The sequence below is a fragment of the Elgaria multicarinata genome, chromosome 1 (assembly GCF_023053635.1).
Source record: "Elgaria multicarinata webbii isolate HBS135686 ecotype San Diego chromosome 1, rElgMul1.1.pri, whole genome shotgun sequence".
Taxonomy (NCBI): Eukaryota; Metazoa; Chordata; class Lepidosauria; order Squamata; family Anguidae; genus Elgaria; species Elgaria multicarinata.
Genome location: NC_086171.1, coordinates 32,185,896 through 32,204,566, shown reverse-complemented (window position 1 = coordinate 32,204,566; position 18,671 = coordinate 32,185,896).

Below are 18,671 nucleotides of genomic sequence, written 5' to 3'. Positions count from 1 at the left end.
ACCAGTTTCTACTGTGCCCTTAATGGGCCACGGCCAAAGCCCCACCAACAGCCATGGCCACTAAAGCCAACCCCCACTGATGCCACCTCTGCCAAAGTCCTGTTGCAGCCACTTCCCCACCACCCCACTACCACAGAAGCCACCTGCTCACCCACCTGCTGAAGCCTCATTGCAGCCACATGCCCATCTACCAGCCTGCCAAGCTTCCTCCCCCCTCAAATCCCCCCAGCCCAAGCGACCACCCCCACAGAAAAGTGCCAAATTCCCCTCCCCTTTGTTTGTTTTTTTAACCTAGGGGGAACATGGCAGGTCCTCCTCCTCACCTGGCCAGCTTCAGGCAAAGAGCCACGGCACCTGTGCACAATTTTAAAAGTAGTAGTAGTAGTAGTTGTTGTTGTTGTTTAACTTACATACTGAGTAGCAGCAATCTGAACCAATCAGATGCAATCTTTGGGGGGGTGGCTCAGCCAGTGAGGGCACAAGAACGACGTCAGGACTGCCCTGCTACGCCCATCAGCTGTGCCTCTGCAAAGGCAGCATCTGATTGGTTTAGATTGCTGCTACTGAAAACATAACTATAAAAATAGTGTGCCTTGAAGTCTGCCGCCTCAACTATGACACTTTCAAAGGAGGGAGGGGGCAGTAGAGGCATGGACGGGCCCTTTTAAACTGCCTATGCTGAACCCTAATTGACCCTGGCTCAGTGGGTGGATACCGTAGGCAGACTAGTTTAAGATAGAGACAATGTCCAGATGACACACTAAACCACGGTGGTTAAGCATTTTGAGTTAAACATTATGGCTTAGCATGTCATCTGAACCATTCCTAACCCTGGTAGCTATATAACCATGGTTTAAACATGCTCACTAACCATTTGTTGCAAAAGGGTTAGCAGCCTAACCGTGGCTTAGTGTGTCATCTGTACAGGCCCAGAGTATGTATGATGAGGGCTGAAATTAGAGGCCAAAAACAAGGTGGATTTTCCACCATAGGAAGACTTCAAGTCAAGTTCAGTAACTTTTGAAAACAATCTCCTCGAACTCAGCTGAAAATATGGACACCATGCCCACCCACCACCAAAAAAAACAAAAAAAAAACCACCCACTAAGCAAAGCAAACTCTCTGTCATCTGGAAGAACTCATACTAGATTACCATAATTGTTACTGGTGGCCTTCAGAATGACGCTCAATCAACTCAGATCTAAATCTTCAGCTTTAGACAGCTGAGGAAATATTTATGGAAGCCAGAACACACACACACACACACACACACATGAAGTTGCAATGAAATGTTTTACTATGAACTTTTTCCTCCTCAGCTATGTGTCTTAAATTGCCTTCCAATTCCCTTTTTAATAGCACTCAGTGGGAGAAAATGAATCATTTACTGAAGGCATTGGGTTGGTCCTGAGATGTACAATGAAGATCAGAAATAATTGAGTTACAAGGCTTAAAAATATTCATACATGGGACTTGATCAATGGTCTACTTCAGTGTTGGTGAACATCAGGACAAGGGGGGGGGGGCAAAAACAGCCCTGCTTGGATCCAAATCTGGCCCCTCCTGGGTTCTTTCTTCAGGCCCCACCCCTTCTCCTCAACCACCAATCTTTTGGTGGTTTCTGGCTTTCGTGCAGCTTTTTCCCCCAGGAGCTGTCAAAACGCTTGGAAAGCCATGGGGTGGGTGCATAGTGGCGATTATATGACGCAGCTGCAATCAGGCACCCACTCAAGGGCTTTCTGCTGAAACTGCAGAGAGAAAAAACTTGGGGACTTACCCTGATGTTTTTCCTCTGGAGTGAGGCAAGGATGGGCAAGAGGACGTCAAGACTGCCCTAAAGCCCTGCTGCAGAGTGGTGGCTGGTGGGAGGTGACCTACAATAGATGCATCTGGACATCCATGTGTCAGGTATGCTTTAGGGTGGATTCCTGCATTGAGCAGGGGGTTGGACTCGATGGCCTTATAGGCCCCTTCCAACTCTACTATTCCACAATTCTACGATTCACTTGCTCACTGGCTTTTTGCCTACCAAGCAAGCAAGTGGTAGTAATGGTGAGAAAAAGGAAGAGGATCAAGAGCAGCTGGTGACCATGATGGTGAGGAGGTGGATTCACTGAGGGAGGGGGCCCATTGAGAATGCATTGCTAAAGAGCTCGACATTGTGTATAGCCTGGAGGGGACAGGGTTCTGGGTCATGCCCACAAAACATACATTCAGATTTATATCTATAGATAGTAACTATAGCATATACCTCTTATGACTAGTGATAAATAATAGCTCTCCTGGTCACAGCAGTATTCCGTTCTGATCTCCATGGCAATTACCCGTAAGGATTTGTGATCCTTGTACCAGTCATGGAGTGCGTCCATTAACAGACTTTGACTTTCTAGTGTGCATTTTAGGGTCGTGAGATTCTCTAATTGCTTCTGAGAAGGAATGTTGCCATGTATATAATCTCGCCAGCCTTCAGCGATCAGGAGGGGGGGTGGGGAGGAGCAGCTTTTCTTACAGTTGCTTGAAATGAAAATTATGGCCAAAGTAAAGGACATTTCTCTGTAATATAATTCATTAGTTACGTGCCCTTAGCAGTAAATTAAACATGTAATACCTTTCTCAGTTTTTAGCTTTTTAGCTTTTTAGTCATTAGTCTATTATTGGAAACATTACAAGGTTAAAATACCCTTACAGGCAGATCTAGCTCCCAATGGCTTCCCTCAAATAATCAGGGATTTTTGGGGTGGATGGGAAGGGTGAGAGGTTTTCTTTTCTTAACTGTTGGGGTCTTTCTAACTCCTGAACTATGAGTAAATAATTCCTAATGCCCAGGTGAAACAAATAACCTTTTATTTGTTCAATGGTGTAGCAGAGCAGGAATGCAGGGATCATAGTTTTAGCACTTTCTTCAGCTGCTCCTAATAAATGTGATTTATTTATTTATTTATTACATTTCTATACCACCCAATAGCCGAAGCTCTCTGGGCGGTTCACAAAAATTAAAAACATTCAAAGTATAAAACAACAGTATAAAACCAAAATATAAAATGCAATGCAATACTACTCTTTGGTATCTATCTATCTATCCATCTGTCTAGGGAGACCATATGGAAAGGAAGATAGGGCTCCTGTATCTTTAACAGTTCTTAGAAAAGGGAATTTCAGCAGGTGTCATTTGTATTTATGCAGCACCAGGTGAAATTCCCTCTTCATCACAACAGTTAAAGCTGCAGGAGCCCTGCCCTCTTTTGTATCTGGTCAAGAGGGCAGGGCTCCTGCAGCTTTAACTTTTGTGATAAAGAGGGTATTTCATCAGGTTCTGCATGCATAGAAATAACACCAGCTGAAATTCCCTTTTCAATGCAACTGCTAAAGATACAGGAGCTGTGTCCTCCTTTCCACCAAATCCACCCCCCACAAAGCTAGGAACATTAGCAAAATGCCCCACCTTACCAGGGAACAGTTGTTGGGTGGGGCATGATGGGGACTGAAGGCCTAAGCATCCCCTCCCCATGCAGAGCAACCCTCCAAAGATGTGCCCCCACACTTATTAAGGGTAACATGTAGCTTAGCCCTTAGATGCAGGTCAGGCAATCATCTAAACCATGGTGGTCAGTGAACCTCTGTGGAACATGAAATCAGTGCTCCCTCTTCCCCCCACTCATCTCATGCACACAAGAAGAGAACTGCAAAAGCTTCCATTTCTATTCTTTACCAAACCATGATTCCCCATTATGTACCAACACTGGGAACAATGGTTTATTCTAGCTTCAGTTAGTTAAACCAACCCATAATCAAATTGAGAGAGGCATATAATAAATAATAGACTAGTGTAGCCTTCTCCAACCTGGTGCTCTCCTAATGTTTGGGCTACAACTCTCAGCATTCCTGACCATTGGCCGTGCTCGCTGGGGCTGATGGGAAATGAAGTCCAGCACATCAGGGGTGGTATCCAGATTTAGTCATACTTAGACAATAGACCACTGAAATGAAAAGGTCTCTAAGTTCTTCTGAGTATGATTAAATCTGGATCCAACCCAAGAACAGCAGCAGCTAAGGGGATGCTGGTCTATTAAACCCAGAAATTCACTCCTTGCTAGGATCAGCCATGCCTCATCAGTCCATCTTCTTTTTCCGTCCCTTGTTAAAACAACCGAAGCAGTTTTCATAGCTGTGCACAGCCAAGTGATCAGAAGACACCTTCTTCTTTTTTCGCCACACATCGCCCAGTGGTCATGCATGCTTATGCCTTATCATATCAGGAAACTAGCATAGGAATCTTTCTTTCCCCCTCATCTGAGCGACTACAGATTGATTCCCGGCTATACCGGAGCGAAGATCAAGAATTCTTGATTTGACAAGCTGGAGGTCGAAGCACATCACAAGGTTGGTTTGCCTTACCGAATGCTTTCCCTGGTGTAGAAACATCATTCAGTCACCTCTGTGGCAGCACATCATAATGCTGCATATTTTAGTGGAGTCTTGCAGGAGGCGATCCGGCTGGAAATATGCGCTCCACTGTCACTCTGTTCTGAGAATGCAGAGTGATGCCTTATTACATTTATAGCCGAGAGGAAAGGAGGAAGAAAGCCTGTAATGTTGATTCTCATGAAACACACTTTACTGGAGCGCTCTTGACATGCAGATTCCATGAATAACAACAAATTCAGGAGTTTATTGATGTCCATAAAGGTTAAAAAAAAAAAGAATTGGGCTATTTTTCTGTACAACCGTGGAACAATCTACCTACAGAGGTCGTGGGTTCTCCATTTCTGGAGGTTTTTAAGAAGAGGCTGGACAGCCACCTCTCATTGATGGTTAAATTGGTTTTCCTGCACATTGCACAAAGTTGGACTAGATGATCCTTGTAGTCCCTTCCAAATCTACAATTCTGTGATTCTATCAAAACAGTCAAGTAAAATTAAGAAAACACAATTAATTGCAAATTGGAGAAAAATGAAATGTGAACACACACAAAAAGTCTCTGTACACCTTTATAAACACAGGTACATGCCAAAGTACAATGATATGCCAGGAACAAACAGCCTGTAAACAAATCATGAAAGGATTGAGAGATACCTACAGGTAAAAGTAACTCAGCCAAAGTTCAGTTATTGCTTAGAAAGGAAGTCTCTAGCCATGAAATTTAAGAAAATAACATTTAAAATTCTCTGTGGATGTTTATAAACACAGGTCCAGGCCAAAGGCCAATGATATGCCAGAAACATATGGCCGGTAAACAAATCATGAAGGGGTTAAGAGACACCTACAGCAAAAAGTAACCCAATCAAAGTTTAGTTATTGCTCAGAAAGGAAGTCTCTATCTGTTAAAAATAAGAAAATAACATTTATATATTCCACGTGTAACTAACATGCCCAGATGTTAAACATTTAACAGTAAAGATAACAGTAAAGATTACTAGTCTAGCAGCAACCAAAAGAAACCCTATTAATGGCTTAAATAAAACTTCTGCGTTGTCCTCCTGAAGGAATCCTAACAATGCTAATGTTGGATTTTAACAACTGTTGGCCCGGTTATCTTTTCAATTTCTTTAAATAGTAGATCCCTAAAAAAAGTTTTATTTTATTACAGTGCCACCACATGTGATGAAAGGAGCCTGCCTCTCCACATCCCCTCCAGCAATATTTTGAAATCGATTTATTGAATCGTGCCAATCTTAACGGAGTTAAATACCATTTTTGCAAGATCTTTAGCGTTGTTTCATTTGTGATCATTGAGACAGATTTGAACGGAAATTTGTCCAACAATTTCGACCAATCTGCCGCACTAATTCTACCCCTCCAGCCCCTTTGCAACCTGACTAGATGCTGCCGCACCCGCCTCAGCAACCCTACATATGCAGGCAAGCCATCGGCCTTTTGATGACGGTGAAGCTCTGGCCAGCATTGCATCGGTCACTATCTCAAACCAGCCCAAGGACACAGGCTGTGCCTGTTGTTGGCATGCATCCTGCAACTAATATCTGCAGGTTGGATATCGGCGACTGTGTCAGGGTTCGTGAACACAGTGACGTCTTGCTTTTCAATGGCAAATCATCAACTCTTTGAAGCTTTCATTACCTTTTGTTCATCGTTCCGGACTTCATCCTCAACATTGTCACTGACGGCTCTACTCTTGGCAAGCAATTCCTGATGGACATTTGCAAGTGCAACAGTCCCCCAGGCTTTGTTTCCATCCACGCACCATTCAAGATGGCACAGCCTCAAGGTCCTGGTCCATTAATGTTCAAGGTGCACGGCTCAGTTTACCATCTAATGGACACTTTGCAGTCAGAACAGACTCTAAGCTATGATCAGCTGTACATTCTTGACACCGACAAGGCCACTACGGCTCACCTTGAGTGAGCAGTGAACAGCACACTGGACAGCAAACTGGCTGGAGTCACTCTTTCATCTTAATATTAACCCACATGCTAATGAGTACTGACCTGGCAGTGAAATCCCTGAGTGTGAGAATGCTGCCACAGCCACACTTGCTGCTGGGCATGCACCAATGAATATATCACCGTGCTTCCATCACACCCACAGAATGATGAACCTCGAATGGCTTTCCTCCGGCTGATGGATGTCTAATATCATACCCTAAAGGTGTGCATTGCCTCAAGATCTCCTACATGGGGAGTCATGGTGACCCTTTGGTTTACCCTTTGCTGCACTTTCGTGGTGAGTCTAGGTGGGCTTCTGGCATGGCATGTTTTGCAGGCAGGCAAAACAAGTTGGCATCTATCTGCCTACATCTATCATGGAGAGCTCTACGTTGCCATGAGTTGTGTGTGTTCATTGGCAAACCTCAAGATACAAGTCGCCGATGGAGCAGAACAAGGACTTCACAGTTGCCACCCTGGAGTTTACAACCAAGAACATTGTATTTCAGGAAGTTTTGTAAAGATACAAGAAAATGTAACATTTTGTATATTTCAATAAACACAGTTAATTAAGTTAATCCTAAGGATGTTGCAGGCACCCAACTATGTCTGGGAGTCCGATGGGCTCCCCTGCGTCTGCCCCGCCTGACCCAGAAGAAAACCTCTTACCTGGAACCTGGACAGCTGCTGCCAGTCAGTGTCAACAATACTGGTCTAGATGTACCCATGGTCTGACTCAGTATAAGGCAGCTTCCTATGTTACTATACTCCATACGCAACTTCAAGCAACTCCCTGTAGTCTGGTTTGCGCCATTCAAACTTGTAATTTGTTTGACAAGTGCAGTGGCTTTTGTGAAAAGCATGGCATGCATGTACTTCTGTGGAATGACCTGATAACACATCCATCACTCTCAGCTGTTATTGAAAGGAGTACAATGTTGAAAGGAGCTCCAGTAATATGAAGATGTGATTTGAGATGGCTCACAGCTCATTGGGCAAATGGAGAGGGTTGAGGGTGCAACTTTCTTACTTGTAGGCGAAGCAGCGGAATTCCTGGGAGCACCATGCTTGTTACTACCTCCCCACCTGAAATAAAGCTTTGGGCTGGTCCTCCTGCTAGCAAATAGCACAAAGGACAGATTGCCAATAGCATGAATATAGAAACATGGCAGGATACAGAGCTGTTCAAATCCCTGTTCCTTATTGGTCAAGGGAAAATGAATTCAACTTCAGTCTCTTCCCAAGTCCCATGAATGGTATATGGGATATATGGGACCTTCCACTGGCTTAAACCAACAAATGCTCTGTTGTCATCAATCATATCATTCCTAGTACTCGCAGGCACCACTTTCCTCTCCTGTGCCATGGCTGTGCAGTGACCCTAAGACAGAGATGGGGAAGCTCTTCTGCTTCCAGAAGTTGCTAGACTAAAAATGCCATCATCCACGACCATCGCCTATGCTGGCTTTGACTGATGATGTTTAGAATCCAACAACATCTGGAGGGTCCCCAGCTCTGCGCTATGGTATGGGCAGGTTCCCATATGCATGTTTAACACTTGATGAGTGAATCATCCTACAAGTGACAGGTATATGTAGGGATGAGCCACCACAAGACCAAAGCTTCATATCATTTCACCCACAATGCTTTTCAGTGGAGTCTGTTCATGCCATCAAGTTAGAGAGTGAGGCCTTAGCTAGACCTAAGGTTTATCCTGGGGTCATCCCTGCCTGCTCCCAGGATATTCTGTGTGTCATTTACATGAACAGGGACAATTCCAGGATAAACCTTACATCTAGCTAACACCTAAGTCTGCAGGCAGAAGTAATTTTAATTACTTTAGTTGCATTTTTAAGGGCCTCCTCCTCTATCAGGTTTGAGGGGGTTCTGGAAAAGAGGCCCTCTTGGCCTTCTCCAACACTCCCTGGGGGCCCCCTGGTAAACATACCAGGCAGTGAATGGGAACAGGTAATGGTGAGTGGCCATAGGGACAGGTGTCAATGCTTAGCCCAGGGCTGAGAAGAAAAGTGCCAGGTAAAGTAGTTGAAGCAGCTTAAAAAATAAATCAACCGGATGCCAGGAAGTAGTTTTTGTCCCAATGGGCTCTCCAGGGATTGTGGGCAATGACATTACCCCCATCACTCTGGTTTCTGATGCCAAAGTCATTGCTGTTGTTCTTGTTTCAGTTGCTATTAATAATAAACACCTGTCAGTCATTAAGTGTCGAGCAATTTAGTGAAGTAAATGTGTATGTTAATCGACCATGTTACTTCAACATTCCATCATCAGTGATCTCTTTGCAGGGCATATCTAAAATAAAATGCAGACATTCCATTCTTGCACTACAATAAGCATACAGGTCTGGAACACATCGGCCACCTTAGACATAGTTACAAAATAAGTTGTGTGCCCATTAATCTGCTCCTCAGCCATTTCTCCAGCACTATGGAGAGGTTTTATTAAACCAGTGAACATAACTAAATAATCATCCGTTGCTTTTTCTCATTTCCCAGTGACAAAGCTACATAAGGGCAGCTCTTCGTTTCAGCAGTCAATTGGTGGCAAAAGCAATTAGCCAAATGCTTGTCAAAAAAAACCCCCTAAAAAAACCCACATCTCAATCCATTGATTGCACTTCAGTGGTTCCTATGAGATGAAAGCTGTCCAGTTAAAGTTATGTTTACAGTGAAGTACATGCTGCACTGTTGAGAAACCTTTCACTTATTAGAAGTCTGTCCATGTAGACCAGTCCTTACACTCTTTGGGAATGTCCCAGAGCTCACTCAATCTTCCTTATGTAGGCGTTTGAATGGACATATGTAACATGGTATAACATATGAGCGGATTACCTGTTGATATAGCCAGCAGAAATTCAATTACTGTGATCTCACACTACAATGCTATACATGTCTACACAGAAGTAAGCCCTATTGAAATTAATAGGAATTATTCTTAGGTAACTAACTGGATGTAGGACTGCAGCCTCACTGGCAATTTTCCAGGAGGCGTTAGTTGCAAGAGTAGGAGGCTAACAAACAAATATTGTGGCTGGCAGATTTAAAACAAACAAAATATTTCCTGGCTCCTTGTTTAATTTTGTTTGTTTCAGTGTTTTTCAAAAGCATATACAAGCAATTACTGACCATATCTCAAATGCATAAAAACAAGGAACATTTCCAGTTAAAAAACAAAATCTAAAGGTTTTATTTGCCTTTATTTTTTGGCCTCCGTTGCAAAACCCTAATGAGTGTCATAGAGTTAATATGTGAGATGAAACATACACTTTGTTTATGTTCTTTTTGTTCAGTTGCCAGTTTCTAAACTTTGGTCCTCGCTGATTGGCATGCTCTCTCAAGCCAGCTCCAGACTTTGGAATTTTATCTACCTTTGAAGCTAAAGGCTGAGCTGATGAAGACCCAGTTGCTGTATTTAGATATGACACTAAACCACAGTTCTCCAAACTGGAACAAACTGTGGTTAATTTTAACTATGGTTTATCTGAACAAACCATGATGATACCTGGTTTGTTCTGATCCTGGCTTGTTCAAATAAACCATAGGCAAAATTAACAGTTTGGACAAGATGAGTAAATATGGTTATTTCAAAATGGAAATAGATGCTTCCAATCTCTTCATGGTCACAGTAGAAAAGGAAATAGGATGGGAGAGTAGGCTCATGCACAGTGTGGCCAACTTTACAGAGGATAGTTCTCTATTTGAAGGCAACCTCTATCTGAAGGGCTGTCCAATCCGAGTCCAGTTTCAAGATAAAGGAGAGCAAAGGGGGCCTTGAGGTTGCCCATAATTACCTGTACAGAAGACTAAGCAAGCACACAGGTCACCTGGTCTTCTGCATTATGGTGAGTTGGATTTCTATATAAATGGTAGTAATTGTTTCTAAATTGGTCTTTGTACATATAAGTTACCACATTCTGGCAGGTTTTTGCCTGCCTATTTACATGCATTGTTGTTGTTATTTTTGTTGTTGTTGTTAGTTTTATAGTGATTTCAGTGGTATCTGCATCTGTTGTACTTTGGGGGATTGTATGGAATGGATTGCTTTAGATGATATCGTGATGTTCAGGTACTAGAAGGACTGGATGGAAATATCTGTATAAGCAAACAAACAAAAATGGGTTTTTGAACTGGCCCTATTGACCAGATACGAAAGAGAGCAGGGCTCCTGCAGCTGTAACAGTTGTGGCGAAGAGGGAATTACACCAGGTGCTGCATGCCTACAAATGACACCTGCTGAAATTCCCTTTTCTATACAACTGTTAAATATAGAGGAGCCCTGCCCTCCTTTCCATAGGGTCACATCTACCTGGTAGCCTTTCACTGCTGATTCAATTGTCAAGGTGTGCACACACACACACACACACACACACAACTGCCCAGAGAGCTTTGGCTACGGGGTGGTATACAAATGTAATAAAATAATAATAATAATAATAATAATAATAATAATAATAATAATGTAAATAAATGCAGACATTAAAAGTCTAAAAACATAAATTCTCACTGCCAAACTCAGGCTGCAAACTTCTCCATACATTCTTGGGACGATGTCCCATTAAACACAGTGGGAGCCAATTCTGAGTAAATATAAAACCATGCCACATAACTGATAATATATATTTACCTATCAATTAGCAGTTTCTTGCTGCCATCAGCCAATGGGCATATTCCCAAACAGGGACCTGATAGTGGGGCTGTTCGTTTGCTCCGTTTCCACAAAGTCTCACTTCTCAACCTCTAAGTAAGTAGTTTTACCGAGAATCAGCTTGCATTTTAACAAGCATGTGCTTTTCGACAGCCCTTCCTGGGTGTTAATAAAACATTCTCAGCTGTAGGCGGCTTGGTAATGAACAGGAAAGGAGAAGGTGAAGGTTTTGAGCGGCATTTTGACTCTAAACAACATCCCTGAAATCCCTTACCTTCCCAAGCCAAGTGTAAATGAATAGCATATACCCAAAATACCTTTTCCCCAGTGAAAAGTATAAAGGCTGCTTATTAAGGAATGATTATGCAAACACCTCTCTAGGTGTTCCAGTAGAAATAATTGCAGGAGAAGCCATATACTATCCTGCAGAACTTACTTGTGGGTTTTATTGTTTTTTTAGTGTATTTATTTCAGAAAATTTCTATACCGCTTTTCTTTAAAACAAACAAACAGAAACAAATTCAAAGTGGGTTACAAAATAAATTCATGATTAAAAAAACCTCAATCTTTAAACAATAAAACATTGATTAAAAACAATAAAACCTCATTAAAATAACCAGGGTTAGCTAACAGTCGGGGAAACACCTGGGCAAACCAGCATGTCTTCAATCATTTATTGTATTTTTTGAATTGTTATATGTATATACTTTTCTGAACATTTATATACTTTAAATGTTATTTATATACTGCATTTATATTCTTTCATAAGCCACTTTGGGAGTCCTTTTCTCCCAAAAGGCAGCATAGAAATAAATTGTAAGATAACATAACACATTTTAATGTGAAATTAACCTAATTTCACACTTTTACATGAATATACAGTGGACTGAAACACCATTATCCTTTAACATTTGCACTTTTCTACAGTTTGTAACAGAATTCTGCAATCAAAAAATGCATACAGCGATGTGTACGTTAGCAATAAAATGGTCAAAGTTTGCAACAAATTGAATTTAAGGTTTAAAAAATGAAAAACAGAGAGAAACCGAAATTTATAGGCTTAGCCAACCCTTATTATTATTATTATTATTTATTTATATAGCACCATCGATGTACATGGTGCTGTACAGATAACACAGTAAATAGCAAGACCCTGCCGCATAGTACTGTTAGTCGAGATGCAATCCAATCATATCACTGAAGTAAGAGGTAACTTAGTCGAGATGCAATCCAATCATATCACTGAAGTAAGAGGTAACTTACCAAGTTCAGGGAAGTGGGGTTTTATATTTGGAAAGTTGCCTCCTGCCAAAACTTCCATGGAATTTTATTTATTTATTTGCAAAATTCGTATATAACTCTATATCTGAAATAGGACGGCCATATGAAAAGCAGGACAGGGCTCCTGTATCTTTAACAGTTGTATTGAAAAGGGAAATTCAGCAGATGTCATTTGTATATATGGAGAACCTGGTGAAATTTCCTCTTCATCACCACAGTTAAAGCTGCAGGTGCCCTGCCCTCTTTTAAATCTGGTCACTCTAGTATAGCTCCTGCAGCTTTAACTTTGGTGATGAAGTCAGAATTTCACCAGGTTCTCCATATATACAAATGACACCTGCTGAAATTCCCTTTTCTGTGAAACTGGAGCCCTGTCCTCCTTTTCATATGGTCACTCTAATCTGAAACAGATTCTGGAGCAGTGAATGTAAGAATTAAAACAATAAAATATACAAAAATTAAAACACAGAATGCCAATAAACTCTTGGCTGTCAGTTAAGGAATGCTTCCTGGAATAAGACTGTTTTCAGGAGGTGTTGGAAACAACACAGCATTGCTGCCTGCCTGACTTCCAGGGTCAGGGAGTTCCACAGAAAGAAGGGCCGCCATACTGAAGGCTCTTCTCCTGGTGGACCAAGCATACATGTGGAACTACCAGAAGCATATATGCTGTATTACTTCAATATAAATCACCATCTTTTGCAACTAAAGTTTTAAAAGATTAGGTTTATGGAACATAATCTGGTTTGGTAACTTCTGGAGTTTTCTCTTCCATGTCAGCAAACTGGCATGTTCACTGCTTGATGACTACACCCATCAACACCAGAGAGAGAGAGAACTTTGTGTCCACACACATCACCTCGAATGCTTTTCAACTGAGTCATTTCACACATGCCGCCTCAAGTCACCAAGTGATGAGAAACGGAGGGAGGTATATCCATATATGTGTGAAGTTGAGAATTGGTCTTGAGAACCCAAAAGGTCTAAAGCAGGATCCATAGGTCAGTGGAAATCACAATGATTTGCACGTGGAAGGTCCCAGGTTCTTCAATTAAAAGCATCATAGAAAGCAGGTGATCAGAACTTTTTGAGATCTTGGAAAACTACTGCCAGTTCCAGGAGAAAATATTGAGCTAAATCAGCCTTCCCCACATTGGTGTTCACAAGGGGTGTGCTGGGTGTGCCCAGGCACACCCTAATGTCTCAAGCAAGAAGTGCCAAATTGAGGGGGCCTTTGAGTAGCGATCCAGAGGAGGATCCATATACAATGGGAAGGGTCCTCTGGCTGCTTTGTCACCACGCCAAAGATCCACTGCCCTTGAGAGAGCACCATTGTTCCCAGCAACAGCAGTGAAAAGGAATCACCGTGCTGGGAGCTTCTCTGCTGGGAGCTTCCAAAAGGCAAGGAGGAGGGCCTTTTGGCTAATATCACCTAATATCACCTCGTAAGCCCCTCCTCTGGCTGCTGGGTTTGAGAAGCATCTCTTCATTCCCCCTGACCCAAGTGCAACAGCCCTCTCATGCTCAGGCAAGCCTAAAATGGAGTAGGGCATCTGCAGTGTTTAATAAAGGAATGCATAAAAATAAATGTCTTTTGTGGTTGAATATTCAATAAATGTTGAATATATTTTTAAAAAATCCATGGGTGCACCCCTAATGAAATGTGCACACCTATGCTTCTACAACCTGATGTCCTCTGCATATTTTGGATTTCAACTCCCATCAGCCCCAGGCAGCATAGCAATGGTCAGAAATCCTGGGAGTTGTAGTGGAAAACATCTGGAATACAGCAGATTGGGGAACCCTGCGCTAGATAGAATAATAATAATAATAATAATAATAATAATAATAATAATAATAATAATATCCCACCTCCCAAATACTGGGACTCAAGGCAGTTTACAAGATTCAAATATATACAATTAAAACATATAAATATATATTTACAAAAGTTAAAATACAATTAAACCCACAGTAAAATTTTGAACATTTTTTAAAAGCAGTAAAAAAAAAAATTAAAAAAACAACCAATACACTAACATAGGTCCAGAATATTTCCAAAAGCCTGCCAGAACAAAAAAGTTTTTGCCTGCCTCCAAAAGTGTAACAAGGAGGGAGTCAGTCTAGCTTCCCTGGGAAGGGAGAAGCCACCGAGAAGGCCCTCTCCCATGTACCCATCAGGCGTGCCTGGGATGTTGGTGGGACAGAGAGAAAGGCCTCCCCAGAAGATCTCAGAGCAAGAGCAGGTTCATATGAGGGGATAGAGGGGATACGGTCTTTCAGATAACCTGGACCCGAGCTGTATATTCCAATTAGATATAAGGCAGCTTCCCTTATTCCTATCCCATGAAGCTACTCTGAAGTTGGGATGTGTGTTTAATAATAATAATAATAATAATAATAATAATAAGAAGAAGAAGAAGAAGAAGAAGAAGAAGAAGAAGAAGAAGAAGAAGAAGAAGAAGAAGTAGTAGTAGTAGTAGTAGTCAAGAGCTGTGCATCAGAACATCACCCTATCACTCCCATGCTTTTCTAAATAGCTCTGGGAATGGAAGGAAGCACTGACAGCCCCCGCACCCCACCCCCAGTCTATACCGTTCAGACCATCTCGGCTGCAATCACATAGATGTTATTTCCTATGCAGTGTCATGTATTGACCTCTCTGAAGCTTGATAAATCGGAAGACAGATTGCAGATGAGCTCTATGTGTTTAAGTATCGAGCTGATACATAACTTTCACACCAACCAGAAGCCATTTATTGTCACTCCTGTCTGGAATATATCCTGACAGTTCAGTGGGTGTTTCAGTGCCATTTATTTTCAAATCAATACTCAATTACGAAGAGGAAGACTCACTCCCTTGCCCATTTTCAAGATGAAATTATGGACTGGAGCTATAACACTTAGTCAAGGCAAGCCACTGTCCATTAACTCATGAGGCTACCGACCCACCCCCATCCCGATACTTCATCGGAGCTCTATTCTCTCTTCACCCCCCTTCCAAAACCTCTCTCTCCCCAATCCCTTGCTTTTAATTAATCATTGCGAAAAAGCCCTTTCACATGGTGACTGATGACCAGGGAAAACAATTTTCTCCTAACTGCCTTTTAATTTCAACTCTGGGAGTGCTCATTGACTGGATCTCACAACAACCCATCAATGCTAGTTTTTAATGTGTTTTCTCCTTTGTTATTGAGAAGAATGGAGTAGCGACGGGGCTTTGTGCTCCTCTTCATAACTCAAGTAATTGATTCGGTAAATGCTGCCCATTTGCTGGTGGATAAAAAGTGCTGTCAATGGAGATAGTAGGTACTGTATAAATTACCCCATTAAAAGGAAATAAAGCTATTTACAATATTTAAAGGGTGGAATGTAACTTGCTCAACCTTTTCGCCCCACAATCCCCCCACCCTACCCACCACCACCACCACCCCTCATGGTCCCTTCGGGCTAAAACAATTTGGCTTTCCTCTTTACGCGTTTCTTTGTTTGAGGAACCTTGCAAATCAAGACAAAAGATGCTGATGCTTAAGGTCATTTCACACCACCTTTCTGATACATTGCAAAATGACACAGAAGTGTTCTGCGCTGCTGTTTGGGTAACAGCGATGCAGACCTTGCATAGCTCAACTGAAATACTCAGATGACACGCTAAGCCATGGTTAGTCCACTAAGGTTTTTTTGTAGCAAATGCTTAGTGAGCATGTTTAAACCATGGTTATGTAGCCACCATGGTTAGGAATGGTTCACACGACATGCCAAGTCATGGTTCACACTACATGCTAAGCCATAATGTTTAACTCACAAAGCTTAACCACCATAGCTTAGTGTGTCCTCTGAACAGGCTCAATGTGGACTACTGCAAAGTTTACATGGTCAAGTGGCCATACTGGTCTAATACAGCCTTCCCCAACTTGGTGAGCGCCAGATGTATTCGACTACAACTCCCAGAATTCCCAGCTATACTGGCTGGGAGTTCTGGGAGTTGGAGGCCAATACATCTGGAGCTCATCACTTTGGGGAAGGGTGGACTAGTCTAAGAGGTATATGGCAACCATGGACTTCCTGCTGTTCTAGCCCATGATATAAAGCAGAGGTGAGCAGAAGGTAGACCTCCAGATAGTCTGGATGTCAACACCCATCATTCCTGACCATTCACCATGCTAGTAGGAGCTTTTGAGAGTTGAAGTCCAGCACATCTGGAGATCCACTTTCTGCCCATCCCTGGTATAAAGTGTATTTACCACCATGTATGGAATTCAACTGGATCCCAGGCTGAAGACTATTGACACTGCTGCATATGTATAGTACTTAATGGAAACTACTGAGAAATGAAGCCAATTCCTATCTGGGTCCAGTTCCTTGCTGTCATACTAAAATACAGCATAAACATTAAAAAGTCATGCTGGATCAAGCCAAAGACTCATCTTATTCAACATCCTGTTTCATACAGTGGCTAAACAGATGCCTCCAAGAAGACCACAAGCAGGCCATGAAGCCAATATCTGTCTCCCACAGTTGTTCATGCTGCCTCTGTTCATGCACGTAGCATATAGCCATCATGACTAATAGCCACTTTAGTACAGGGTGGTGGCTCCTATTTCAGTGTGTGTGTGTGTGTGACTTCATTGCATGCTTCAGTCAGAACAGCCAGAACTCTAAAGGAGCTCTACAAGAGCTGAAACCCTATCCCCAAAATAGGTTCAGCACCTTGTATAGCTCCTTGGGAATTCTGGATGGCTCTGACTGAAACGCAGCATGGATTCAGTCCCACCAAAATCAGAGCCACCAGCTTCTACTGTGCCACTGACAGACTTATCCTCCATAAAATTGTCTAATCTTTTAAAATCCTTCTACATTTCTGGCCATCACCATAACTTTTGGTAGTGAATGCCATAGTTTAACAACAGTATGTACCCTGGAAAGGAGTGATTCCTTTTGCCTGTTCTGAATCTCCCACCATTCAGCTTGGCCACTAGTTAGTCTTTGTTGCAAAATCCTACATTACATTGACAAAATTCTAAAAACCACAAAAGTGTAATACCTTTCACAGGCCAACCAAAAAAAAAAAAAAAAATCACAGAAAATGTGCTCACTTCCAAGATCTCCAAATCAGGCGAGAAGTTACAAAACCTAGGTTGGATAAGGGGGAGAAACTGACTTGACGGAGGAGTTAAGTGTCTGCATGTTCAGAGTCCCAAGATGAACTGTGGGAGGAGGACTCTGCAGATATTCCAAATAGGCTCTGCAGATCATGTGATGGTTAGAGGTTGGACCAGCCGCTGCCGTTGGGATTACTGGGAACAAGAAATGGAAAACAAAAAGTTGCATCTCCCATTTTGGAATATATAAAATCCTGCTGTTAGTCGGATACGTGCTCTATGCTGGGTGAAGCACTCTGGTCCCTTTTAGCTGTGGATCACAGAGAGAAACTAGGCAGTATTTATATTAACTAAGCTGGAGATGGTTTTAGATGCTGTAAAGGTTTTGTACTAATTAACCCCCCCCCCCAAAAAAAGTGTAATAGTTGGAGGGGTGAACCCTGCACTTAATAAACTTGTTGTGATGGTTAGCCCAAATATGTGTTTGGTAGGAAGAAGAAGAAGAAGAAGAAGAAGAAGAAGAAGAAGAAGAAGAAGAAGAAGAAGAAGAAGAAGAAGAAGAAGAAGAAGAAGAAGAAGAAGAAGAAGAAGAAGTAGTCAACTTATGTAGGAGTTTGGATAAAAGAAAGAATTGAGTGAGTAGAGATTAAAGCCATCCATTCTGAGCCCAGTATACCCTGTATAGCAGTATGGGTAGCAACGAACCTGCTATACAGCAATATGGGTTGAATTTCTAGAGAAGGAGGCAGTTATAATGAGGGTTGTTTAGTGCTGATTCATTATGAGTATAAACCAGGAGGTCACCTTACCTGAAAACAGAGGAGATCATCTGCATTGCATTATATTAGAGAAATCACACACACACACACACACACACACACACACACACAAACACACAAACACACACACAGAGAACATGGGTGATATTGCTTACATTGAATCCTAGAGGCTATGCACCAGTTCCCTTCAAAAAGTGACTGTGGAATTTGTCTCTATTTAATGCACACATTTCTCACATACATTATTATTGTGTTACCATGGCAATCCACAGGGACGTATCTGACATGGATTGCATCATGGAACTGAACTTCTTCACCTAATCTGGCATAGCAAAAGATGAGAGGTCAAAAGTGCAACATCCAGCAGCGTGGTTAAAGAGCTTTTAACAAATTGGGGAGGGGGGGATCTCCTTCTTGCTCTGCAGTTGAATGGGATAAAATAAATGCTTCAAGATCCAAGCTGTGTC